At 39.9% G+C, this 27,957-nt stretch overlaps 2 long non-coding RNA genes across 2 annotated transcripts; one reads left to right on the top strand and one right to left on the bottom strand.

The window, feature by feature from the left end:
• Window positions 1-1,303: 1,303 nt before the first annotated feature.
• LOC124291109 lies at window positions 1,304-18,412 on the bottom strand. The gene is made up of 3 exons (XR_006902146.1): window positions 18,401-18,412; window positions 16,588-16,590; window positions 1,304-1,452 (listed from the first exon to the last, which is right to left on the bottom strand). It is a non-coding gene; the product is annotated as an uncharacterized LOC124291109 (long non-coding RNA).
• On the top strand, window positions 5,723-23,953 carry LOC124291110. Its single transcript, XR_006902147.1, has 3 exons — window positions 5,723-5,834; window positions 9,261-9,322; window positions 23,330-23,953. It is a non-coding gene; the product is annotated as an uncharacterized LOC124291110 (long non-coding RNA).
• Window positions 23,954-27,957: the final 4,004 nt, after the last annotated feature.

The following is a 27,957-nucleotide window of genomic DNA, read 5'->3' as shown; positions in this document are numbered from 1 at the left end:
CAAGTCGTTTCTAACCTCATGTTTGCCTCGGTTTTATATTCCTGAACTATTATGACGTTAAAGCACTAGGACGCAAGCGTCCTCGTGCTTTAACTATAATAGTTCAGGGCAAAAGTGTGTTTTATTACACTTTCTAAGATGTCTAACTGTTAGAACAATCGAAAAAAAAATACATTATGAGACAATAAAGGTATAGTTTTTTGATGACGTAACAATTGAATGACGTTATCCCGTCACTGCGCCATTCTAGTGTGCCCCCTCGTAATCGAATTATTTTACATTACGTCACAATGTAAGTGACGTCACGATGCATGTCAGTTGTCATCGCCTCGTACGGCCTCCTACAGTAAACTACTCCGTTGCATCCCGTTTCTTGCTTTGCAGTTGCTTCACGCAGCTAACATCACTGGTGGAAACATTACGTTTATGTTTTCCGACGGTTAAAATGTCTCAATTCGACTCACAAGTTTTCAGCGACACGGTAACGTTCGCAATGTTTACATTCCCACAATGCAATCGTGGAATGTCGCTTGACTACTCCGCTTCATCTGGATGTACTGATCTAAACTTACGTTGGTAGAAGAAATGCGACGTTGATATTGCCCCATATGGTTTACGTTAATGACAGATGTAATTAAAATAATTCAGAGAAGATATTTAATCCGAACGTAAACCGTCATCAAACTGTTATCATTTGTTTTTTTTCTGGTAACGTTCGTCTTAACGTAGGGGGGCAGACACATCAATAGAACAGCGCACCAGTTAGCCCTGTTAATGCGAGGATTCTTAATTTAGGTCACCGACACCGTCATTTGTTTTCTGCCTTAAATTAATCGTAATTATCCTTAGAAAGTATTAAATTTAGCATCTTAGAAAGATGTAAAGTTCGCTCTACCCAATGTGTTTTGTAATAAAGTATATGGTTTTGCCCCTGAACTATTATAACATCAAAGCACTCGGACTACCGTCCTCGTGCTTTAATTATAATAGTTCAGGGCAAAATTACTCTTAGTCTAAAACAAGGAACTGAAACCTGAACTATTATAACATCAAAGCACTCGGACTACCGTCCTCGTGCTTTAATTATAATAGTTCAGGGCAAAAACTATACTTTATTACAAAAACACATTGGGGTAGAGCGCATGGAAAACTCGTGCAGCTGTTCAAAGTGGGACACGATTGGTTGAATTCGTAACCATGACACCACGTGACAGCCCGAGAAAATATTCCATGATTTGCAAAAAATTGATTTGACACATGAGTGTGGTCAAGCTCAACGACTGACGAGGAAGCCAAGTTTTAACTTCCAGGACACGGGCAGATCTGGCTAGCTATTCTCGAAACGTTCGTAGCCCCACGAACTTCTTAAGCCCATTCTTAACACATTGGCTACGATCAAGTTAAGAATTCTTAGGGCTACCAATGTTTCGAGAAAAAGGGCCCTGGCTAGCACTTTAACACTTTAGCTGTTCACCCTTGGGTGCAGTTCGATTCCTCTAAGTACAATGTGTAGGGTCATTCTTGGCGTCTTTCGTCGAGGTGTTTATGACTAATGGTGAAATTGGCTATAAATCCAATTCACTTAGTACCTGTAGATATTATATATTTCCAACGGGTCAAATTTGGTGTTATCGTGGTTTTAAGCACAGCAGTGCGTTTATGAGAGTTAACTTTGTAACTAGGATAAACTTTAATAGAACTAGATTAATATTCCACAGAATCGTGAAATTTGAGTTAACAGGGCATCGTTTGAAGAACTTACATCAAGTTAAATCACTGATAAATATGTTTGTTTTCATACTCATAATAGCCTATACAATTCAGATAGGTTATATATTCTTTGGGTTAATTCGATCAGCAAGGACCGCCTCCGTGGTGTAGTGGTTAAAGCGTCCGCCCGGAGAGCGGAAGGTCGCGGGTTCGATCCCTGGCCGTGTCATACCAAAAGACGTTAAAATATGGTACTTGTTGGTCCCTGCCTGGCGCTCGGCATTAATGGGTACATCAAGGACTGGTGGGCTCGGAGTCAGTATAATGTGTCTGAGTGGGGTATTCATGCTTCACTGCGGCATGGTATCTCAGTGGGCTAGCACTATAAAACATGCTTAAGTCTGGACTAGTACAAGCAGCTGCACATACACATACACACGCTTGCACGTCCTCATATGAGCGGAATATTTTCAAGCACGACGTTAAACCCAATTTCACCTCACCACACCGTACCTCGACCAGCAACATGCCGTTTTCTCGTATCCCTTATATTATATAATCCCCACTTATATTACCTATCTGTAATTCATATGCAGATAAAGATTGTTTTATTGGTTGAATACAAACCGGTAGTAGGAAGAGCTCAAAATCCGCTGTGGAGGATGAAAAACCGAATAGTGTGGGTGGATTATTAGATTCATTAGTTCGTTCGTTCATTCATTTAAAAAAATAGTATTTATATTTTTATTTGTCAAAACGTTTATGTTAAATCAAGAAAGGAGTTTACATGTTTTACATTATTTATTTATTCATTCAATTATGTAATTTATTAATATACCTATTTATATGTTTCCATGTACGTTTAGACCTGTGAAGATCCGGGTTAGAATTGGTATTTAGTAACCCATGCTTGTCGTAAGAGGCGACTAACGGGATCGGGTGCTGTCTTGGTTGACACATGTCATCGTTTCCCCATTGCGTATAGTAGATCGATGCTCATGCTGTTGATCACAGGATTGTCTGGTCCAGACTCGATCATTTACAGACCGCATGTGCTTGTGCATGTGAGGGGTAAGGATGTGGTTCAAAACCCATGAGTATGTAGAGGGTTCCAATGCGCAGGACTGGGATTAGTCTGATACCCGTAATCAGTGTGAAGCGCAAGGGCAGCAGACCCCGGGAACCAGGCTGGGAAGGGTTGGAATTAAGTATGCCCTAAATTATTAAATTTGCAAAGTTCTATGTTTAACATACTTGAACTGGGCTGCAGTAACAACATTCCAGTTGTATGGCAGCAATCTGTAAATACGAGAGTTTTGACCAATCAATCCACAGAACGACATCATGAACATCCAATAACCCATGTGGGATACGTTGGCATTCATCGACCAAGTCAGAGAGTCTTGATCACCTAATCTCGTAAGTGGCTATTTAAGCCTATAAAGCCTGGGTTACGGCAGAGAAATTCTAGTGAGTGAGTGAGTTTAGTTTTACGCCGCTCTCAGCAATATTCCAGCTATATGGCGGTGGTCTGTAAATAATCGAGTCTGGACCAGACAATCCAGTGATCAACAGCATGAGCATCGATAGAGAAATTCTAACCCAGATCGTAATTGTGAATGGTATGGTTAAGTATTTGAAGCGTGAAGTACAAACCATGTAGATCTAGATGTATCATGTTCATATATTTGTTTGTGTTAGACCTCGTACCCTCGTAATCCTTTAAAGATTCCTTTAAAAAAAATATATATTCACAAATATCAAACACAGTAGTAGTAGAGAGATAGGCACTTGCATCTGCAAAACCGAATATTTAAAATATATTAAAATATGAATAGTGTGCCTGTTTAGTTTTTAAAAGCTCTGTCGCTTTCATAAGAATATTTCATTCTTCGTCGAATCTTAAGACTGAAGTTTTAAACGTTAGATCGACTAGGAATGAATAATAAATTAGGTTCAGATTATACTCTGAAAGGTAATTGTCGGTATTATCAACTACTGTCTGCGTTGATTGCATTGCTGACGCCGAAATAATGCTGGACCCATTTAGGAATTAGATTTCAGATAAAAATACCGATATGATACCTCGTAGGTTAGATAAATGTCTTCACTTGATAGTCACACACAAGTTATGAATGGCTGAATGCCTCGTTAATTCTTTGACAACAGGAATATATAGGATGCTTTGTACAATGTCAAAAAACTCTTCTTTCGAACTCATTTCGATCGAATTGTGTTCTGAAATAAAATTCAATTCTTATATGCTTGTAAAACAGGTGTTCGTGTCACGCACTCACTGTCGGAGCGTTAGCGCAGGCGCAACAGACACAGGGAGCCAGCTTTTTGGCTGCACAAACCAGTACGTCTCTCCATTTGGGTGGTTTACCAATATACACGCATCAGCTGTAATAGCTAGCGTTATCACGGGGACGCTGATCAAGCTACATGTTCACGTAGATCTGTACACGTCTAGATACCATGCAAGTCGAACAAAACGCAAATGCCAAAGTGGAATATTTACGAACATTATTATGGCCGTTTAATATGCAAATAAAAATGTTTAAAACAGCCACAGAGAGTGGAGGGTGTTTTGCAATAGAACCACCCATGACAGATTAATCATCGTGATATAAAAGAAAGCGGTGTTCATTAAATTTGTATGAGTAGGTATTTTGAAATTAACCTGATGTATTTGGAGGGTATGGTCATGACCCTCAACTCTCTAACGCCGTGATGGTTAAAATAAACTTAAAATGAAATCAATTAGTTTGATTAGAAATCCTTGGATGTTAGACAATAGATATGCCGTATCTAAACAATCATATGCTTAAATGAATTGTGAAAAACTTTCAACATTCCTTTCTCAGGTAAATCTTGACATGAAAACCTTCAGCTCATTTATGGTGAAGGGCGGAGGGATAGCTTAGGGGGCACCATACGCCTGTGCATGGGAGAGGTCAGGAGGTGGTTCAAAACCCAAGAGTACGTAGATGGTTCCAATTAGCAGGTACCCGTGAAGATCCGGGGTAGAATATTGATCTTCAGTAATCCATGCTTGTCGTATGAGGCAACTAACGGGATCGGATGGTCAGGCTAGCTGACTTGGTTGACACGTGTCATCGGTTCCCAACTGCGGAGATCGATGCTCATGCTGTTGATCACTGGATTGTCTGGTCTAGACTCGATTATTTACAGGCCGCCGCCATTTAGCCAGAATATTGCTGACTGCGGCGTAAAACGAAACTCACTCACTTGCTGGACAGGGATAAGCCTGGTTCCCGTGATCAGTGTGAAGCGCAAGGGCAGCAGACCCCGGAAACCAGGCTGGGAAGGGTTGGAATTCAAATTACAAGTTGGCCAGAGCTCAGTTTTGGAGTTTGGTGCTTCATATGGAGAAGGTCGTATCTGCATGAAGTCGTGGATTTTCTGCGAACAAATATGTGTTATGCACCAGAAAATGCCGACTATCCCGTAAATTTTGATGCCTAGTACGGGTCGCCTGTACACGTTACTTGCAGACTGAACTGAAAGTTTGTCAGTGGACGTTCAGGTCACTGCTTAACATAGGGTGAATACGGTATCTGCATCAAGCCAGGGGCGGATACAGCTTTTTGAGAAAGGGTGGGTGCACACTATTGAGAAAAGGAGGGATGCACACTTCATTTTCAACCGAGTTTCAATGGTCATTAATAAACTTTCAGGGCAAAAGTGTCTGGATCCGCCTATGCAAGGAATGGATGGTGCACTCATAACAGTAGCCTTAAATAATTATCGTCGTCATGTAAACACACTGCCTTCCAAGCAGAGGCAGTCAACCATCACTTCTTGCCGTGGCAGCAACAACGTGCAGATGAATACCCTCGCTTTGAATGGACTGCACGTGCAGCGTTATCCCGCCCAAAGAGATACCTGGGGGTTGACTGGGCTCCTGCTACCTTCGGTCTTCTCGTGAAAAGAACGTTTAGTTTTCGTCGCGTACCAACAGTGGAACCAGTTTATTTCAAGAGGTCATCTTTCGCCACGTGATGAAGTCATGGGATGGAAGCGCCTCGTACTGGTAAGTGGAAACAGAAAACTTCGTAGCAGGATATTACCTCAGATCTCGTTGGTAAAAACATGATTGTGTAAGGAAAGCTTTACTCTGTTGATAAGCTGTACATAGGAAATGTCACAAACCCACTATCTGGGAACTGCACTGTAGGTTACTGCGGTACCACAGACAGAGTACATTTCTGGTGTCGCCCGCCGTGATATTGCTGGAATATTGCTAAAAGCGGCGTAATACCATAATCACTCACTCACAGACAGAGTAAGAGTTCCGCCCGTAACCCCCGCTTGATCTGTATTCTATTTAATTTATTAGGATTATTTCGAGGGGTTATGGTTAGTTAGGTTCAGGCTTTTTATAATAAAAAGCCATAGGCCTTAGGCATAGAATGGTTTAACTTTTAATAAAAAACCCGGGGTTACGGGCGGAATTAATCTGTGCAGTCTGGCAACATACAGGCCATAGATGTCAGTTTTAAAATCAGTTATTAAGTCAATATGTTTTGATACAAATACTGATATTGCAGGTGTTAAAATAATGAACTGAACAAGTATACATTGATGATAAATCATGAAAGTGTACAGAATTAAACATGGGTTATTATGTTATCATCAAAATGAAAGTAACTTTCAGTAAGTCTTACTTTGAAATAGTTAGCAGATAAACATAAAATGTTATTTCCATTTAACTGTGATTTAAGCAACTTATTGCATCACATTCACACTCAGTGAATTTGTTAAGAATTGCCTTGGTTCACCCAGCAGTGAATGGGTACCAGGTGGGATAAGTCATGACTGTTAACCTTCTAGAGCCTGAAAGGCAGCTTGGGTTAACAGGGGTAATAATGTGTTAGCGCTTTGAGCATGCATAACTGCTTGGATACAGGCACTTTATAAATGTCCATTATTATCATAATTTTCAGGACAAAAGCTACCATGGGATGTCCAGTCATAGTTATCTGTATGATCAGAAAGTTATTGACTTTATGCATGATAATCAGATTTTGTAAAGTGTATGTAGTGTGGTAGACACTAAAAATAGTATGCCATGGTGAGGAAAATAGGCAAAAGTATGTTGCATGTAAAATGTAATTCACATGTCAATTTTCAGTGATGATATCCACTACTTAAACCTATTAAGTGTTTTGTGCTGTTTGACAAAGTATATTATATCAATAATTTAATGAAGACTTTTTAGTACTTTATTTGAACCATAGTGGACAAAACAGATTGAAATAACTTAAAACAGTCTGGAGTTTTACAAGGTATTTTAATCCTGAATTATTCTCCCTTGCATGTTTATATAGTTATGCCACTGCACTCGTATATGCGTCATAAAATATAGAGTTTAACTAAAATTCAATCTATAACCGGTTGTTTCACATACACGTTATGTTTTCTACCCCTGGCAGCACACACAAGACCCATGAAGATCCGGTGTAGCAGGCCATTTCTTCCCCGGTCGAAACTTTCCCCGGGGAGAATCTGGCCTAGGCCAAACTTTCCCCAGGGAGGTTTTGTCCTAGGATATTCTTACCCCGGGGAAAGTTTGGGCTGGGCTAAAGTTTCTCTCCCTAGGCCAAACTTTCCCTCCTGTTTAAACTAGGATATTTTGTTCTGTTTTCTATGAAAAGTAGTGAGATTCTGGCCAAGCTAGGCCACTTCTTCCCCACCCTTGTTTTCTATACCAATAGGGGGAGATTCTGGCCTACCTAGGCTACTTCTTCCCCACCTTTGTTTTTATACCAAAAGGGGGAGATTCTCGCCAAGCTAGGCTACTTGTTCCCCACCCATGTTTTTATACCAAAAGGGGGAGATTCTGGCCTACCTGGGCTACTTCTTCCCCACCCTTACTCTTATAAAACAGTAGGTTTGACTTATATTTTGGTACACATTTTTACTAAATAGTCCATTTTTGCCTCTCACTTGGGTGTAGTGCTTTGAATGCATACATGTTTGAACGGCATATATCTGTAAATCTATCCTGCTCCTGCCGCCATTCCTATGAAGACACATTGCATTAGTTCTTCTTCTGTCCACCATAAGATGTAAACATTCAATCGCACATTTGATGGGTAAATATGATGTAATATACACTGGTTGCTTGCTCTCTTATCATGCTGTTAATTATCTAATATTTGTTGTATTTATGTATAAATGTAATGGAACATTATTCACATAAGCTTGTTTAAGGCCAGAATCTCACCCTTTTGATACAAGAACATGGGTGGGAAGAAATAAAGAAGTCACCCTTTTACAAGAACAAGGACAAACTTTCAAGGGTGGGGAAGATTAAGCCTAGGTGGGGGAAAGTTTAGGGCCAGGAGGAAAGTTTGGCCTGTTACACCGGGTTAGAATTGATCTTCAGTAACCCATGCTTGTTGTAAGAGGCGACTAACAGGATTGGCTGTCAGTCTCACTGACTTGGTTGACAAGCCATCGTATCCCAACTGCGTAGACCACATTTGTGTCATATCACTTGAACAAAAATGTTTATTACACTTCAGCATTATCAGGATGCTTAAGAAAGTGGTGAATACAGTGCCATTTCGAAAGTTACATAGTTTATGTACCTCTTTGACGAGTGCAACTTTGCATGTGCCCTAATGCCAAAGCTATGATTACACAATGCCTTTTAGAAAGTGATCAAGGGGCGGTAGGGTAGCCTAGGGGTTAAAGCGTTTGTTGAAGACCCGGGTTTGATTCCCCACATGGGTACAATGTTTAAAGCCCATTTCTGGTGTCGCCTGCCGTGATATTGCTGGAATACTGCTAAAAGCGGCGTAAAGCTAAACTCACTCGCTCAAATGTAACATGTATTTGGGTTTTCTCGGTAAAGTACAGTTCAAAAAGAGGGGCGTGCACCTGGTCCACCCTGGCTCCACCCTTGCACATCCTGGCACTTCCTGGCACATCCTGGTTCCACCTTGGCTCCCTCCAGTGCCATCTTGGCTCCATCCTGGCACACCCTTGTGCCCCAGTGGCTCCACTTTGGTTCCACCCTGGCTCCCTCCAGTGCAACCCTGGTTCCCTCCAGTGCCACCCTAGTTCCACCCTGGCTCCCTTCAGTGCCATCTTGGCTCCACCCTGGCACCACCCTGGCTCCCTCCAGTGCCACCCTGGTTTTGCCCCGACCATCTCCCTGATCTACATGAACCTGTGAAGGTCTGGGTTAGAATTGATCTTCAGTAACCCATGCTTGTCGTAAGAGGTGACTAATGGGATTGGGTAGTCAGACTTGGTTGACACGTCATCAGTCCCAAGTGTGCAGATTGATGCTCATGCTGTTGACCACTGGATTGTCGGGTACAGACTCGATTATTTACAGACAGTCGTCATATAGCTGGAATATTGCTGAGTGCGGCGTAAAACTAAACTCACTCACCTGATCTACATGCGACAAAGCGCAGTCACTGTCTTCCTGCAGTGGTGAGTACAGCTGGTTTGGGGAGAACAGCCTGCAAATACATTATGATAACGAGCAGTATTGTTTGATATTACAGGTAAATTCACGAAGCTTCCTGTTGGAACAGACGCTGTGCAAATCAAAGCTTTTCGTCGACAGGTAAGTGGTATTTCAGTTTTACAGTTAATGAAGGTGCCAACCCCTCGCCTGTGCTCATGCAGTTGTTTTAAGCATATTTTTTTTGGGCCAAAAGATGAAGGAACTAGGCACGAGTATTAAAGTGTTCTGTACAGGATATGTACTATGTGCTGGAAGATAGTCAGAAGCGTTTCTTGTCCCCCAAGTTTATCAATATCTGACAATAGTGACTTCCTAAAGTCATCATATAAAGTACATTAAAAAAAAAAATGGAATGAGTTTTCGGATGGCGCGCCACATTTACAGGCAATAGCATCAGGTAAGTTAACCCCAAACATGTTGAAATTTCATGTGCTTGCAACTGCGCTCATGCAATTTAAGAACTTGAGTTGTACTAGTGTACTCAGCTTGTACAAGTGTTTAGGCTGGCATTTCCACAGAATACAAGACCATGCGACCACACAGGTTTAGAGCTAAATATTGTATTCATTTGTCACTTTGGGCAAGAAAAATGGATGAAAAATAGATTTCAACATAGAAATAATGGCTTTCATGTACAAGAATGTCATGGCATCCAACATACCGATAGTGGAATCTCTAGTAATGCTTAACAGGGCTTGGTGTTAGGGACATCAAAAGGGTTGGCACTTCCTTAACTGGCCCTATGCATGAGCTTGATCAAAATAATACATTGATGTACCATAGTAGAGATCTGCAGAACAGTGATTCCCACACCTGTCAGGATGCAACACTTGGCAACTTTGCGGTAATTAAGCCACCGTTCTTGGATATTGGGCAGTTTGGGGCAAGAAAAGCGCTTTCTTGTCAGACATGAACAGATGGAGTAAAGTTCATGCAGTGAGGATGTACTTTGAACTTTGCACCAGCTTAAGATCCATTGTTATGAAAAAGACAGAAATGTTCATCACCTTTTTAATTCAGCATCTTCTTCACACCATCAGATGTGCCGTTACCAATTTTACAGCAAGTCTACAGAAGGAAACAATGAAGTCCACATTTACAGGCTAAGACAACGCTGTTCTATTCTACATGTCCGATTTGTTATTTATGCCATGGAGACAAATTCAAAGAAGAAAGGAAATACAGCGTCCATGTCAGCTAGGGCTGGTTATTGATGATAGCAATTGATACTCTTTAACTGATTTATGTATAGATTCTCAAGAAATATCAAAAGTAACTTTGGCCAAAAATACCCTCAAAATCTGAAAGAAATCAATATTTCACATCACTTGTAAGTGGTGACAGTTAGGTTTGGATTATCATTGATCATTATTAAGAAGCAGTCCATAACTTGGTGCATTGGTTACTGTATACTTGGTGCATTGGTTACTGTATACTCCATGCATTGGTTACTGTATACTCCATGCATTGATTCCCATTGATTAAATATTTCCATGCATTGGTTACTGCCTACTCCATGCATTTTACTATATACTCCATGCATTGGTTACTGTATACTCCATAACTTATACTCCATGCATTTTACTCTGACTCCATGCATTGTTACTGTATACTCCATGCATTGGTTACTGTATACTCCATGCATTGGTTACTGTATACTCCATGCATTGGTTACTGTATACTCCATGCATTGATTACTATATACTCCATGCATTGGTTACTGTATACTCCATGCATTGGTTACTGTATACTCCATGCATTGGTTACTATATACTCCATGCATTGGTTACTGTATACTCCATGCATTGGTTACTATGTACTCCATGCATTGGTTACTGTATACTCCATGCATTGGTTACTGTATACTCCATGCATTGGTTACTGTATACTCCATACATTAGTTAAGGTCAGTAAACAATAAAACAATACGTTTTCAGATAAATACGTCTGTAAATGATTCTAAGACTACACCATTGCTGTGGTGTGTATCTGCTACGTTTTCTAAATTATTTCCTACCGTATCGTGCATATTTTTTAGCCGTACATAAGCCAATATGACCCTTATCTGGAGCCGTGGGGTTGTATTGATTGTTGAGTTTGACACCAATAAGGGTTTTCTGATGTTCTACAGGAAAGCATGGAGTTGGTAAAGGTAAATCCAACCTGTCCATATCTTTTGCCATTGCTTTACTATTTTTATGAGTATTATATTGTATATTATTGTACAATATTCATGTGTGCTGTGCTCACAGTAACTTTGTTTTAATGTTTGGGTAGGCTGTGGAGTAAGAAAACCTTCGTAAGGCGTGTTCAGGAATTAATGTTAAATTTTGACCTCGTAAAAACCTTTGTACTTCATGTCTTGTTCACTGTATGTTGTGCCCAGAGTGCTTACTGCATTATCTAGGAAATGAAACATTGCTTGAAATTGTTCTGACGTTTTTGTAAGATTTAAGATAGTTAAGCTATGTTCAGTAGCTCTTTTCTGCATCTGAACCCATGTCTCAGTGATAAGTTGTGATATATAGTTCGAAATCTATTTATACTTATCTACTATCTGCTGGCTTTCATTAGTCAACCTTAGCCTAAACCCTTGAAGCATATACCTAGTCATGTCCTCATATTTACCTCTTGGGATTTCTAACCGTTTACTGTATTTTGAAAAATGCCAACTTTGTCCCTAATTTTATTTAGTTGTCAGTCATATGGTCTTAAGTCCACAGTAAATATAACTAGCCAAGTGGTGTATGAAGCATACACATTGATCAAATGTATGAATTTTACTCCTAACTTTTCCTCTTGTCATACAGAACACATAGATATCAAAAGCCCTATTAGCAATACAACTGAGCAATGCCCTCGTCCAATCAAGGTTCGAAACATCTGTTTGTTACTGGGATAATCTTAGTGCCTGAAGGGGCAGTGGTTAAAGTGTTCGCTTGTTAGGCCGAAGACCTGGGTTCGATTCCCCACATGGGTACTACTTGTGAAGCCCATTTCTGGTGTCTCTTCAGAAATACTCTAGATACCTTTGAGAAGCATTTTAGAAGTTGTGAAGATGAATAAAAACCAAGTTCTATGGATAGTCAACTCCTTTATTGCAATGAATGCGATGTTTTTGTGTAGATACTAACACCTTTATCAAGCAAGTGATACAAAGAGTTGTTACAAGGAGAATATATATTACCGGTACATAGCTGCATAGCGAGTATATTCAACTGACAAGGTTGATAAACATGGGATTACTATTTAGTGATTTGAGCAGAGTAGGTTGATGTACAGTGATTGGTTGTGATGGGTAATCCCGGGACGAGGGATTACGGTCTTTGTGTTAGATGTACCAACCATAGTCTGTTCCAGAAAGTAGATGACCGGACAAGGAGTAATATAAGGTTTTATCTTTATAAAAAAGGGTTAAAAGGTAAAAAAGATAACAAACATATACCATATCATACCAAACACCTCAATGGTAATTTTGAACTGTTTGAAGCACGGATGTTGGATCATAGTATGGAGTACCAGACGACAAGACAAGAAAAACAAATTTAGAGTTATCTCCCTTCAATCGATTTGCATTCGCAAAGCATTGGTAATTTCTGATCATCATATATTATGTGATTCAATGTTATTCCAGATAAAGAATTACTTGTAACAATTCATAACAGTTACTACTACGAAGTACCAAATGAGTTCGGCATTCCCAGCGGGGTACATTGAAAACGTTACTCACTTGTAAGTGGGGTACATTGAAAATAATAGAAGAGCGCTGCTCAGCCAATCAGAAAACAACATTTATGTGTGAGGCAAGATAGATTTTAATATATTAACAATGCGTCATAACATGATATTGTGACATTCATAACAATATGTACAGAATAAGGATACATATCAATAACCAGTAAGATGCGACACTGCATCGAAGTACTGTACAGGAGATTTCTGTCCGCATATAAATTGTCTCTTTGTACATATCCAATGCATTCTCCAGTTGACGATACTTCCGTTTTTTCATCTGGCGTGTGCCACCAGCTTGAAGCTGCAAAACGGTTTCCCTAACAAAGGCCTGTTCTTGTTTTAAGAAATCCACCACCTTGAACAGATTGGGTCTGGTTCCTACAATCTGTAGACTCAGCATCCTGTGCCAGCTGGAATTCCATGTAGCATGTGGTGTGAGGTCCAACGGTCTCAAAGTTGTTGCTGGCTGTAGTCTTGGTGTATATCTCTGGCAGCTTGATGTCAGTGACGACGTGGCAGAGCAGGTCTTGTTTTGGCCCCTCGTTCTGGACAGAAGATTTCATGGCGGGATAGGTTTGGATCTGTCTGAAAATGTCTCCATCTTCTCAGAGACCTGAAGAAAGAACATCAGTATTAGATTGGTACAATATGTGTGCACATAATTGAGACCGTGGTCCAGGGGTATAATACTCGTGTCTCTGAACGACGCTGCACATACAAGAGTCAACCAGGGCCAACTATGAATGTCTTTATTGTGGATGGTGAAATGTCTGTGTGCACCTGCCTGCATATAGAAGGAGAATGTCTCTCAGTGAGGGACAGGTACACACACTGAGGAACAATCTACAGGTGAGCAACAAGAAAACTATAGCAAACCAATAGGGCCAATCACAGCCAAGAAGAGAATTGTTTGGCATAAGAAACCAATCAGTGGCAGGTAAGTGGCAATAAGGTGAGTCTACTTATAGAAAAGAAGAATTGAAGTGAATTGGGATGATTCCCAATTCAGAAAAAGAAGAGGGTGAAAATTGGAAGAACCGAGGAACCAAGATGGTGACCAGTGTTAGTAAACAATCAAGACCAGACAATGACATGACATGACATGACTGCTATTACAGCACCCACATGGCACTTCAGGTAATTTTAATATTTTATAAAAAGGTAGTTTGTTTTTGGTTTATTTATTTTATGTTTTTTATTTTTTTAATAAAATAAAATATGAACTGACATATGCCCAAACTATGTACAAAATACAACACTTTCTGTTTTAGCAGAATGAAATATCACACGGCTACACACACCCCCCTTTCAGGAAAGTGACGTCCTCGACACCAATACTCAGACTAGAGATACGAGTTAAACCCAAATTGTGTGATTTACAATCCACTGTTCATCTGACATCCATGCAGGTTTTCGACGAACACGCACCAACCGTGGTGCAGGTAATAGAGTGGAAGAATCAAGAGGTAAAGACTCATCACTTGAATGACTTTGTCGACTTTCAACAGGCCCCAATGAGACATTACTAGCATTCAGGTCGAGTGCTGAAGTCTTAGGATCATGAGCACTGTCTGTAAAAGTGGACAACCTTTGTCTAGGAATAGGTCTACCATTCGTCCCAATAGGAAGAAGCAGATTTCTGTGAAGAACTTTTCTTAATTGTGATCCCTGCTTACAAACCTGAAACACTGGTAAACTTGGATTAGGCTGAGCCTCCACAACATAAAAGTCTTCCTCCCAACGATTGGTTAATTTCTGCATACCACGAACACCAACATTGCGAACTAGAACTATATCACCAACTTTAACAGTAGCTCCGCGTGCTTTGAGGTCATATGCAGTTCGTTGTTTTTCCCGAGCTTTCTCAATATTTCTCCTAGCAAGATCAAAGGCAATGGAAAGCTTTCTCTGCATATCTGAAGCAAACTGAGTATGAGTCTCTGAAGATACATTGTTGGATGTAGTACCATACACAATGTCAATAGGCAACCGAGGGTGATGCCCAAACATAAGATAATAGGGAGTAAATCCAGTGGAATCATGGACAGTGCAGTTATAAGCATGAACCAAATGTGCCAAATGATCCTTCCATTTTACCTTTTCCTGACTTTCCAAAGTTCCCAGCATCCCTAGGAGCGTACGATTGAACCTTTCACAAAGACCATTCCCCATGGGGTGATAAGGAGTGGTTCTGGTCTTCTGAATACCAAGTATGCGACACAACTCCTTGATTGTCCTACTCTCAAAATTTCTACCCTGATCCGAATGTAGCTTTTCAGGAACACCATAGTGCACAATGAGGTGATTAAAGAGAACCTCAGCCGTTGTTTTGGCCGTCTGATTCCTGGTGGGAATCGCAAGAGCATACTTGGTAAAATGATCAGTAATCACCAAAACATTCTCATACCCTCCAGAACAAGGTTCCAACGAGAGATAGTCAATGCATACTAGTTCCATCGGTTGACAAGAATGAATGTTGACAAGTGGTGCACGCTCTCCTTGATTAGGAGCTTTCCTCAAAACACAATTCCTACAACTACTGACCTTCCTTTCTACATCCTGGAACATTCCTGGCCAATAAAACCTAGCACGAAGAAGAGCAATGGTACGATCTCGCCCAAGGTGACCCATGTCATCATGAAGACTAGTGACAACTTCCGTACGCTGAGATTTTGGAACTACCAACTGATAATATACCTCACCATCTGTGGAAATCTGTTTACGTTGAAGGGCACTATCTTTGACAACAAGATTATCCCATTGACGTAGGATTGTAGCTGTGTCCTTATCCATTGTCCGCAATGTCTCTTGAGAACACGAACACCTAACCGCACAAGTTCTAAAATAGAACGAATAGAATCGTCATCATTCTGATGTTCTTTCATACCTCGAGAAGAGTGACCCAATGATGTAGATTCACTGACAGTCAATGCATCACAAACATCTACATTCAAAGAGAGGGTTTCGACAACAGGGGTCGAGACCATATGACCTTGACAGATAGCAGTGACACTTTCAATGTCAACAATTTCCCGTGGCAACCTTGACAATGCATCAGCATCAATGTTCTTGGACCCAGGTACATATTCCATGGAAAAACTATATGTGGCTAAAGCAGCCAACCAACGGTGTCCCACTGCATCTAGCTTAGCCTTAGTCAACACATACGTCAGCGGATTATTGTCTGTTTTGACTACAAACTGGTTTCCATAGAGATAATCATGAAACTTTTTCACCACTGCCCAATGCAATGCAAGGAATTCCCTTTTGTGTGCGGGATAGCGCCGTTCTGCTCATGGCAATCCACGACTAGCATACGCAATAACTCTACGCTCATTGTCCTGTTGTTGATAAAGAATGGCACCAAGACCACTTCCGCTGGCATCAATATGCAGCTCAAAAGGCTGAGTGAAATCGGCATATGCTAAGACTGGTGCGTGTGTCAAGAGATCAATCAGAGTATCAAAAGCAGCTTGTTGTTCTTCTCCCCAAACAAACTGGATCAACGATTTCTTTTTCCCAGAAGTACCGGCTAGTAAATCATTCAAAGGTCTGGCAATTTTAGCATAATCCTTGACAAATCGGCGATAATACCCGGTGAAACCAAGAAAACTTCGTATCTGATCAACATTCTGGGGAACTGGCCATTGCTTAAGTACCTCAATTTTTGCAGGATCAGTACGAACACCAGTCTCTGAAATTTCATGTCCCAAGTACTTAACTGACGTCTGGAGAAACTGACACTTTGAGGGCTTTAACTTGAGACCATGTTTTCTTAACCTTTCAAAAACTGCTCTGAGTCTACTGATATGTTCTTTGAAGGTCTTACTGAAAACAATGATATCATCTAGATAGATCAAACACTGTAAAAGGTGAAGATCCCCCCATGCACCTCTCCATGAGACGTTGAAAAGTTGCAGGAGCATTAGTAAGGCCGAACGGCATACAGTTGAACTCATAAAAGCCTAATGGTCCAACAGTGAAGGCCGTCCGGGCTTTATGTTCCTCCGCAACCTCTACTTGCCAATAACCTGACTTCAAATCAAGACAACTAAAGTACTTAGCCCAATGCAAAGCATCAAGTGTCTCCTCTATTCGAGGCAGACTGTAAGAGTCACGAACTGTGTTACGATTCAACCGGCGATAATCCGCACAAAACCTAAGTCCAGAGTCCCTCTTACGAACTAGTACAATAGGAGAAGCAAAAAGGACTTGAAGAAGGACGAATGACATCAGCACTAAGCATGTCTTTGATGTGATTTCTTACCTCTTGGTACATTGATGGAGGAATTCTTCGATGTCTTTCTCTAAAAGGTGTATCAGTAAGGTCAATTCGATGTTGCACCAAATCTGTACGACCCATGTCTAAATCAGACTTGCTAAACAGATCATCAAACTCATTGATTAGAGACTTGAACTCAGCAACTTCCTCCTCTGTATAAGTCTGACTAAGTTTCCCAAAATCAAAAAGATCTTTTGAGGTTGAAGACTGTTCATCAGGTATAGAGAGTTGGTCCATAACTTCAACTTGCTCTAAGTGACAAAGCATGGTATGACCTGGGATAGTGACTGACCTATTCGATGGATTGGTGACCTCAATCTTAACCCTTGAAGTAGACTGACCTACTGGCACATCAACAACTCCACAGACTAAATTAAGAGAGCCTGGTAATGATGTAGAGGGAAAAGCACAATATTGCATCCCAGGTTGAGGTTTAGTCCCAACACGACATAGACCAGTAATGAGTTGATTACAACCAGCTTCAACGGTGATTGACTTTGTAGACTGAACATTTTCAACCCTACCCGGAGCCTCAGATCTGTTTATAAACCACTGGCGAGCCAACGTCCAAGCCAACGACTGACAAGAAACATCCTTGAGTGAAGAGTCAAGATTGATAGTAGCAGCCTTGAGAACATTAGTACCCAACACCATAGGAACACGAGTGTTAAACTCAGTTGGGGGAACAACCAAAATCAGAGAGGAAATAACAACTTTGTCTCCCAAAAACTCTTTTGGAATGCTAACATTTGCTTCAATGTAACCCAAATACGGCAAAGTATGTCCAGTAGCTCCACTGATTTGCAAAATGTTATTCAGCGGTTTGAGTTCACAATGAGATAAATGTTCCTCATAATAGGATTTTGACAAAGTTGTAACACCTGAGCCTGTGTCAACCAAAACTCTACATGCATGATCTTCAATATCTACTATGGACTCATTGTCTCACCTACTAATCCATGTGGTACATGAATGGAGCTTGTCTCCGAATCCAACGTTCGCTCCTCTACGTGGATTCTTACTTGTTTAAAGAACACCTAGGATGACCCCGTTTTTGTCCCAACTCACCACAATCAAAACACTTTACTGGACCTCTATAGCCTGACCACATTGACTTCTGAGAAGGAGGTTGTGCAAAAGTATTTTCAGTAGGAGCAGACCTCGAAACATTCTGTTTAGGGGAACCCGAACCTGATGGAACAAAAGGTGGCTGAACATTAACTGATGGAGGAGACGGAACACTAGCCTTCTTTCTCTCGAGCGTAGCCAACTGACTATCCAGACTCTTGATACAACTAGTTAACTCCTTAAGTCGGTCTAGAATTTCAACACTACCAACCTCTTTGGAAACAAGTGGTTGTGATTCCACCTTAGCAACAGAGGGCAATTCTCCTTCGACCATTCGAACTGAAAACAGGAGATCATTAAATCCCATTGCTGAATCATAATAGTGTCGAGTGGCTGTCTTTAGATCTTGCTGATATAGACCCATCCAAAACCAGTTACGCAAAAGTCTAGATGCTGTTTCAGAAGTCAAAGTTTTCTTTTGAACAACTTCGGTAATAAGGTTACTTAACCTGCAACTCCAACTTGCGACAGACTCGGTTGCATTCTGCCTAGCCGAATAGAAACTTTCCATCAATGCTTCACCAGTCATAACATCTCCGAAAACCAGATCTAACCGTTCTAAAGCACAATCAGGAGTAACATTCAGAGGTAATTGACTCAAAAGATCTAGTGCTGTTCCTCTGGCATGCACGGCGATAGCATTAAGGACTGACACATCAGAGTATAATCCTTCATTTTGTAAGCCTTTAATCTCCCTCCGCCATTGAGAGTATTTCACATCACCCTTCAGACCATCACCCGAAAAGGTAGACAGTTTCACACCTAAAGTGGTGTAGGCAGGAAGGGTGGTTCTACCTGTCTGGTTCAGAACACTAAACTGAGAGGGATAATCATCCAAAGGAAATGGCCTAGTTTGTGTACAGGATGACACCAAGTTTGACTGTAGTGGAATATCATGTGTCTGTGTACTATGACCTACTACCCCCAACGTATCTGGAAAAACTGGAGTAGAAAATGTCTGCAGTGGAGGCCTCGGAGACTGAGGTCTAGGGAGTGAATACCTTCCCTCCGTTTCCAACTCAACCGGGTAAGGACGAGGCGGCGATCTACCAACTCCCTCAAGCAGAGTACCTACAGTAACCCGATGCATAACACGAGCACGCATAGACGCTTCCAAACCCTGAATAAAATCCACAACCTGATCTTCCACTCCCTTGGGAGGTGAAGTAGTCATATCAAATCCACCAGAAGCCATGACTAAACAAACACTACAATACAAAGTAAGCAGAAGAACTGCCGACCAAATCAACAACTTCAATTTCAAAATACAAAATCAAAGAAGCAAGTCCCTAGAGACAAACTTCTAGACAAAATTCAAGACAAAATTCAAAACCCAAGTTGTTCAAACTGAAATGTTCAGTGTGAACCAAAATACAATTCAACCAACCAAGTTGTTCAAACTGAAATAAATTCAGTGTGAACCCAAAATACAATTTAACTAACCCCAAATGTACAACAAGGCAAATGTAACTAATAACTTACCACTTTTATATTCTATTTTTTTCTTTCTTCACTACTAAGACGATGATGATGAAAAGACAACACAACAACAAAAGTTAGTATTATTTTAAAGGATAGACAAAGTGGATAGCTGTAAAGTTAAAGAATAAAGATAAAGAACTGTAATTGCTTTATATTTTATTAAGTTTAGTTTTAACTGAATTTAAATCAAATTTAATTTAATTCAATTAAATAAAAAACAGTTATTTATACTAATGACCTAGTTTAATTCCTATTTCAGTTTTGTTTCACAAAATCCCAAATTTATAACTTACTTTCCATTTTAGTTAGCCTTGCCTAGTTTTATAACTATTTCCACAAAGGGACGTAACTACCGTAGGGCAGTACAACCACCACGTGTTGGAATAAAGTGAGGTCACAGTGCAAGAAGAACAACCTCAACGATAAATATCAAAGGTAAACAGCTAAATACAAGCAACAAACAGTAATGGCAAGCTATCGAAGACAATTGATTAGCAAGCACATGTTTGGACAGTTTTATAGAGAAATAGTATCGATGTATACAAGACGCGAAGTAGCGAGCTGCGATGTTTACCTGACGCGAAGTGTCAATGTTACCGCACGCGAAGTGGCCACACAAACATTCAAACAAAATGAAGTTCAACTATATACAATTTATACAAACACACATGACAATCAACCCAAAATAAATTATCATTTAAAGAGACAATGCATTGATTATTTCAACATGCAAATCCATTTCGTCCAAGTGAGTTCCGTCATTTTGTCTATTGCACTGGAAATGTTAATGTCAAATATCACAAGTATCACAGCGCATTAATATAGTCATTTATCACAGGTCCTTGCAGAAATAATCCAGAAACAGAAGTATCAAGGACTACATCACATGTGGCAAATCACAAATACCACATTGCAGCAAGCAAAAGAAATGGTGTGTGGTATATCACAGCATGGCATGTTGACAATCACAGATGAATTAAAACGTCAAATGGAATTCACCACCCAATGTTGGCTGTATTGGACATCGTGAAGACAAGCGTCGTCCCTGTTCAGGCGCCAAATGAGACCGTGGTCCAGGGGTATAATACTCGTGTCTCTGAACGACGCTGCACATACAAGAGTCAACCAGGGCCAACTATGAATGTCTTTATTGTGGATGGTGAAATGACTGTGTGCACCTGCCTGCATATAGAAGGAGAATGTCTCTCAGTGAGGGACAGGTACACACACTGAGGAACAATCTACAGGTGAGCAACAAGAAAACTATGGCAAACCAATAGGGCCAATCACAGCCAAGAAGAGAATTGTTTGGCATAAGAAACCAATCAGTGGCAGGTAAGTGGCAATAAGGTGAGTCTACTTATAGAAAAGAAGAATTGAAGTGAATTGGGATGATTCCCAATTCAGAAAAAGAAGAGGGTGAAAATTGGAAGAACCGAGGAACCAAGATGGTGACCAGTGTTAGTAAACAATCAAGACCAGACAATGACATGACATGACATGACTGCTATTACAGCACCCACATGGCACCTCAGGTAATTTTAATATTTTATAAAAAGGTAGTTTGTTTTTTGGTTTATTTATTTTATGTTTTTTATTTTTTTAATAAAATAAAATATGAACTGACATATGCCCAAACTATGTACAAAATACCACACTTTCTGTTTTAGCAGAATGAAATATCACACGGCTACACAATCACATAAATTCATGTAAGAAAAAATTCAATTTAAAGATGAACATACACGTATGTTTGAAGTTAAGTATTTATATAAACTAAGAAACATATTTAAATTTAATATATGAGTTATTTTTAATGCACCTTTAAATTTATGCTGTAGATGCATTACACAAATAATTACTTGTTATTTCTTGATTCTTCAGATGAGGGGGGGGTGGGGTAGTCTAGTGGTTAAAGCCTTCGCTCGTCATGCCAAGACCTGGGTTTGATTCCCCACATGGATACAATGTGTGAAGCCCATTTCTGGTGTCCCCCGCCGTGATATTGCTGGAATATTGCTAAAAGCAGCGTAAAACTAAACTATCACACTCACTTCAGATGAATGATGAATTCATCGCCTAGATCTTGTCATTGTCAGCTGTATGGTTGTGGGAATTATTGTACATTGTCATGAGGTTGTTCTGTGTGTTGATGTAGCAGCAACAAGTCTTCTGACATTTCCAGTGGACTCTATCACCATTTCTAGACTTAATACAAAATTTGTAACTAAAGTAAACTAAATATTGACCTCTGCGACTGTTAGGAACGAAACGAGGAACCGATGCATTTGTCATAACTGCACTGACATCAAGCAAATTCATCTTGTACTTATAAGCTACTTAGTGAATTCCTTTACTTAAGGAAATTAACATGTGAATTTGCCATGCACACACACACACACACACACACACACACATCACAGAGACACAGAGTTGGTTAAGTCTCAGGATGCAGGCACTCTACCATCATCACAGTAGATTAACCATGCCGCTGTTTTAAAAAGGCAGGGGGTCGTCTCAAGGGTACATTTCAATCAGAACATAAAGGGTAATACAGATATAGTCACTTAAGGCCAGACCAATTTTATTTCTTGTTTTACATATCCGCCGGTCGTATTTTTCCAAGAATAAGAAAAAACAAAAACAAAACATTTCCCCGCTCAAAAAAATGTTTTTAATATTTTTATTGGCCAAAAATGTAAATGTGCAAGAAAATGTATTTAGATTGTTTTTTGCTCCATATATACTTTATGGATTGCCAAAAGTAACATACTTTTAGTATTTAAAAGGAATATTACTTTGACTGGTGATTTTTTATTTTTATTTTTTCCTCCTGCCTTTAGGTTTTCTGAGGAAAACAATCTGTAAAACAAGAAATGAAATTGGTCTGGCCTTATTTTACAATATACCATGCTTATTCTGCATAATACATGCTTATATCAGATATTTATACACACAGACATAACATTAAACAATAATGATCTGAACTTATTGGTTGGAGGTGCAAATGCCTCCAACCTTGTAATCAGGCTGAATTTTTTCTCAGGTGAAATTCCTCTCTATATATACATTTGGAATATTCAACACAACTTTCAGCCAATAATACTTAGTCTCTTTGTATTTTGGCAATTCCAAATGACCAATGTACATAGTTGGTGCAAATTAGGAGCCATGTGACTATGTGCTTTAATGCGGAAATCGAGTTTCATTTTGAGTATTGTCCAGATAGAGCTTCATTTGTTGTTTCTAGTACAGGAGTTTGAAGTTTTTGATATGCCAGCATCGAGTAGCTGAATGTGTGAAGTTGTATTAGGCAGCAGAAAGTGACACGTAACATTAGTTTACTGACAAGTAGCATGGGAGGGGTATTATCCAACAGCAGGATCACGTGATGTCTCTGCATTCTCATTTGTTGGTCAAAGTTGATAGGCCAATCTCGGGAAATTTAGGATGTCATCCATGCTCGTTTGTTTACGCAGAGACCATATACCGAGGGACGGGCCTCAGAGCTAATTAGGAACTGATTACTGCTGCGAGGCTTTGCGAGATCTGCGAGAAGGCTCACATCGGTGTTTTTACCTTCATCTATATCATCCACGGTAAGTTTAACTACTTTCATTTGATTTTGTAAGGGATGACAACCATACATTGTAAGTATCTGACAAATGTATGGAGCACATAGTATCTTCGAAAGGAATATACCATGCACTGTGGTGATCCCCTTTGTTGTGGACAAACAAAATGGCTTCCTTCGGCGAAATCGTGGAAAAAGACATTTTTCCAGTACATCTTGTCAAGTGAAACGTTAGCAAAGTCCTTAGTTACCGGGTTGTATTGGACGATCGGTTATTTCTTTTTCACGCAGTGTACATTATTTCGTAGTTTTGTTTTGTATTCTGTTAAAATCGGCAATGAAAGTGTATCTGTAATTGCAACCCTGTTATTTCGTCATACTGAAAACATGTGATTATGCTATATCTTGTGGTACGCTGGTTTTAGTAATAAATCGCTCCATGAGAATGTCACTTATATTTTTGCATTCAGCACTCTTTTCTGTATGCATTGATATGAAAAATAATATGCTTTTATCTTATGTTTTTTTTACAATGTGAAAAACACTAGCCCACGCTGAAACGTTTTAGGATATCGCTTAGCAATTATCCTTTAGTTAAAATCAGCGATTTTCAATATCAAAACAAATTTGAATGAATATTGTTCGGGCTTTAAATTTATTACCGTATTATTTACATTGAAAGGTTAAATTGTGGTACAGCGACTCAGCATCAGGTGTTTCAATAATCTCAGAACAGTTATTGTAAATACATAATTCTCACAGTACAATCTAGTTTGTGTTTCCATGTACCTTTAATGTTCCCCTGAGCGATCTGATCCTTTTAACTCCTTTGCGATTCTTAGACCCCCTCATTTCCTTCTGTAGCTGACGTTTTGAGTATTTAGCTACAGCACCTCCACGTACACGGAGAAATAAGTCCACAAAGAACTCCAAGACTTTGAGCTTCAGTCCATCCTCACAGGAGAGTAATTTGTCCCAGTAGTAGGAGACCATGTAGCTTGTCATTATTGTCTCTTTAAGTTTATCATATAAGAGAAAGGAGGCGCACAACTGAGAAAGTTGAACATGCTTTCTAATTTCAATTTCAAATGACCTTATAAGTAGAAAGAAATTGTCACTTGGGAATTTTAGACCCCCTCTGTTCATTTTCTCTGTCCACTTACTAAACCTGACAATGTACTCTTCTTTGGAAGATGCATCAGAAATTAAAAAGAGTTCTCCAAGGTGTTGCTCTATATCCATTCCAAAGATAGCCTTTTTCTTCACCTGGTCATTGTCACTGATTACTGATGCTGTTTGATGCGACTGTTTCTGAATGGATTCTGACAGGTGCTTTAGCATGTTCCTCAAGATGCGATCCAACAAGCACTGTGCAAAGATGTGGATAATCCTGTGTGATTCACTTGTCACTTCGACCAAAATGTTGTGCATGTCTGATTGTAAGTCTTCATTAAGTCGCATCTGATGAAATTTCATCCATAAGTGTTCTGTCTGACGGAAGTGAACAACCTTTTCCAAACTTGTCAAAAACTGAATGGAATTCCGGGTTCAGAACTGATACTAGAGTTCTATGAACTGTTGGTCTGTCACTGCATTCTTTTGCAACAGCAATAAGATGAGGGCCATTCAATGAACATGAAGCGTCGTTCATAGGGTCAAGGATTATTGTTGAAAAAGACTTTGGTAGGACTTCTGTGAGAATACCCCGCATGTCGGCATCTGTTGGCAAGAAAACTGGGGTGTTTTCCTCTTTACTGTGAGTATCCGTCCTGTCTGCTGAAGGGGGGTTGTCTTTGTTTTTGACAGTGGAGCCCAGTCGATGTTCATGTGCTAAAATGAAAAATAATATTGACATGTACAAGTGATGCATATTGACTGATGACATAGCATTAATGTGAGAGTTTGATCGGACTTCACCACAGATAGTCAATATATAATTTGTGTGAAATTTAAGAGAAAGTATGTTAATTCATGGCAGTTGCTGAGGTATACAGTTAATATGAAGGAAATAATGGAATTACCGGTAAGAAATGGTGGCCTGAGATCAATCATTCAAATATATTATTGTTTTCACTAATGTGAAGTGAACACATGCTAATGGTGACAACCGGGGTGAAACTACATGTACTTATCTGAGAAATGTGTATAGTTTGATCAATTTATGATCAGTGTCACTGTTGGAAGAAATGTGTTAAAATTGTGTAAATTTTGTAAATATGGAGATGCCTTAAGACATTAGCATATCATTATTTGATTTAACAAATCAGACATTGTTTTCGGTACCTCATATGGTACATATATATACTCTGATACATGGAATAAATTGAATGCTTACCTTTAATATCTGATCTGTTGTGTTTCTTGGTAACATGACCACGAAAGCCCCCGATACTCGGTAGGTTTTGCTGCAGAGTGGACAAGCATATTGCGATGTATTCTCTTTCCCGTGATGATTAGGAGAGGTGGTCGACGGATCTTTGTCATCTTCACATCTGTCAAAGTACATGTTGTCACCGCCAAAGCAATCCTCCTCACTCAGACGTTTAGTGTCATAATCTGTATATTCGCCGAGTAGTAAGTCTAAATCCAAATCAGAATCGTCCCAGTGAATAAAGTCGTCCATATCGAAGATAATGGTGAAGTAACATGTTCGTTTTTCCCTTATAAAGGGACGTACATCCGACAGCAAAAAAATTGTTTACGGAAAAGCCAGAAGTGTAAATAGTCTACATGTGCATCTGCGCGGGGATGAAGGGAATTAACTCTTGACACTAAACCATTGCGTAATATGTTTCACCTGACTACAGAAGTCCAGTGCTGAGGGCATCTGCGCATGTGCTACGCATCTGGACCACAGCCAGGGAAAACATTGCAGGGGTTCACGGGGTATCGTTTGCACTCATTATCGCGACAGTGATGGTTCATGATAAAGTACTGCTGAGGCCTGTCCTCGGTATATGGTCTCTGGTTTACTTACCATTGACAAAAAGATGTGGGGTTAAATGTTCTTCCAAAACATCTTGGCCGATTGAATTTATGAATCACAAGTGGATTCAGCTTTTCCGTGCCTGTTGCATTTACTGTCAGCATTAGTCAGGCAAGCTTTAGACTGTTTCTTACCAGAAACCGGACCAGGGAACAATGTAGAATCTGGCTCAATTTTGTAAGATAATCCAGCCTCATCACAATTGAAAATGTCAAAAGGATTGAAATCGACTAGGACTTCCTGAAGAGATTGCCTGCCTTCACTCACAGTATCTAATGACACAGAAGCAGATTCACCATGCACTTTGTAACAGTCGGTTGTTAAATGGGGGTTATGGCCCAGGAAAGTGAAATCTGGACCAAACCTCCTCTATTTAGGTGACGCTTTCGCGGGAACGGTCAAGCTACAGCGAACACTGAATTTAGCGTTCCCGGGACTCTGAATACACAAGAAAAACAAAGAAATGTGAGTCATTGTCTGATACCGTAGTCATAGTAGAAGTTTAAAAACTAAATAACAAAAGTTTGAGCCACAGACTGTTCACCGATCAGTCACATTGATTGATCGTGAGGAGGTGGATCAGGTCAGCGACGCGATCAGTGTAGTCCAGGACACCGATGATGTTGACGAGTCGTCCACATTGGACTGTTCTCGCTGGAACAGTTTGACGACCTCAAAAATGTTCGGATGGCTCTTTCTGGCAAGAATGTTTATCTTGTGGTTCCATCCCTCGACGTTGTTGTTGGTTTGATGTCCTGGATTGCGCATTTGCCATTTTGATAAAGAAAATTTCAGAGAGATCTTTATAAAGGGCATTTAACAGGCTTCAAAACTAAAATATTTAATCTTTAATTACCTTAATTGTTTGATCTTTGTTGGACATGTAAAAGAGCTCGACTTATTCATTTATTGTATTTATAAGATATGATAAGTTATGATAATAATAACATTCCATGAACATTCCCATCTATACACAAGATTGTGTACCAGTAATTTACAAATCGTCAGCAGTGAATCCACACTCCGTGTCACGGTCTTCCCCAGCCAGTGCCTGCCACGCCAATTCATTTGTCTCGTCATCATAGTAGTCTTCAAGGTTCTCACATCCAAGGATGTCGTCTTCATCAGCTCTGGATTCAGTTGTTATGAACTCTTCAAACAAGGCCTCGTCCTGTGAGCCATCCATTGCATTAGAAATGCCACACTTTAGCAAGGAGTTGACCACCATGTCGGTTGGGATCTCATCCCATGACTCTTTCACCCATCTTGTGACTTCATGTAGAGGCGCTCTCCTCATGGCGTTGAATTTAGTGAATGTATGCTCTCCATCTACCATCCATTCTGCCCACTTTTTCCGAATGTTCATTGTAGTTCTTTGAATCAGTTTCATTAATTTCTGTCTCTCTCTCTCTCTGGTTCAAATTCATAATGAAAGGTCAATAGTTGTAGTTCAACGAATTGCTTTTATTCTTTTCTCTCAAGTTCATCAAGATTCATATTCATATTGAAACGTCAATATTTGGATTTGTAAGCAGACTCGGGTCAAT

Source organism: Haliotis rubra, unplaced genomic scaffold (genome assembly GCF_003918875.1).
Source record: "Haliotis rubra isolate DU_JTF1 unplaced genomic scaffold, ASM391887v1 Scf481, whole genome shotgun sequence".
Taxonomy (NCBI): Eukaryota; Metazoa; Mollusca; class Gastropoda; order Lepetellida; family Haliotidae; genus Haliotis; species Haliotis rubra.
Note: the sequence above shows the minus strand (reverse complement) of the source record. Positions and strands in the feature narration are given on the sequence as shown.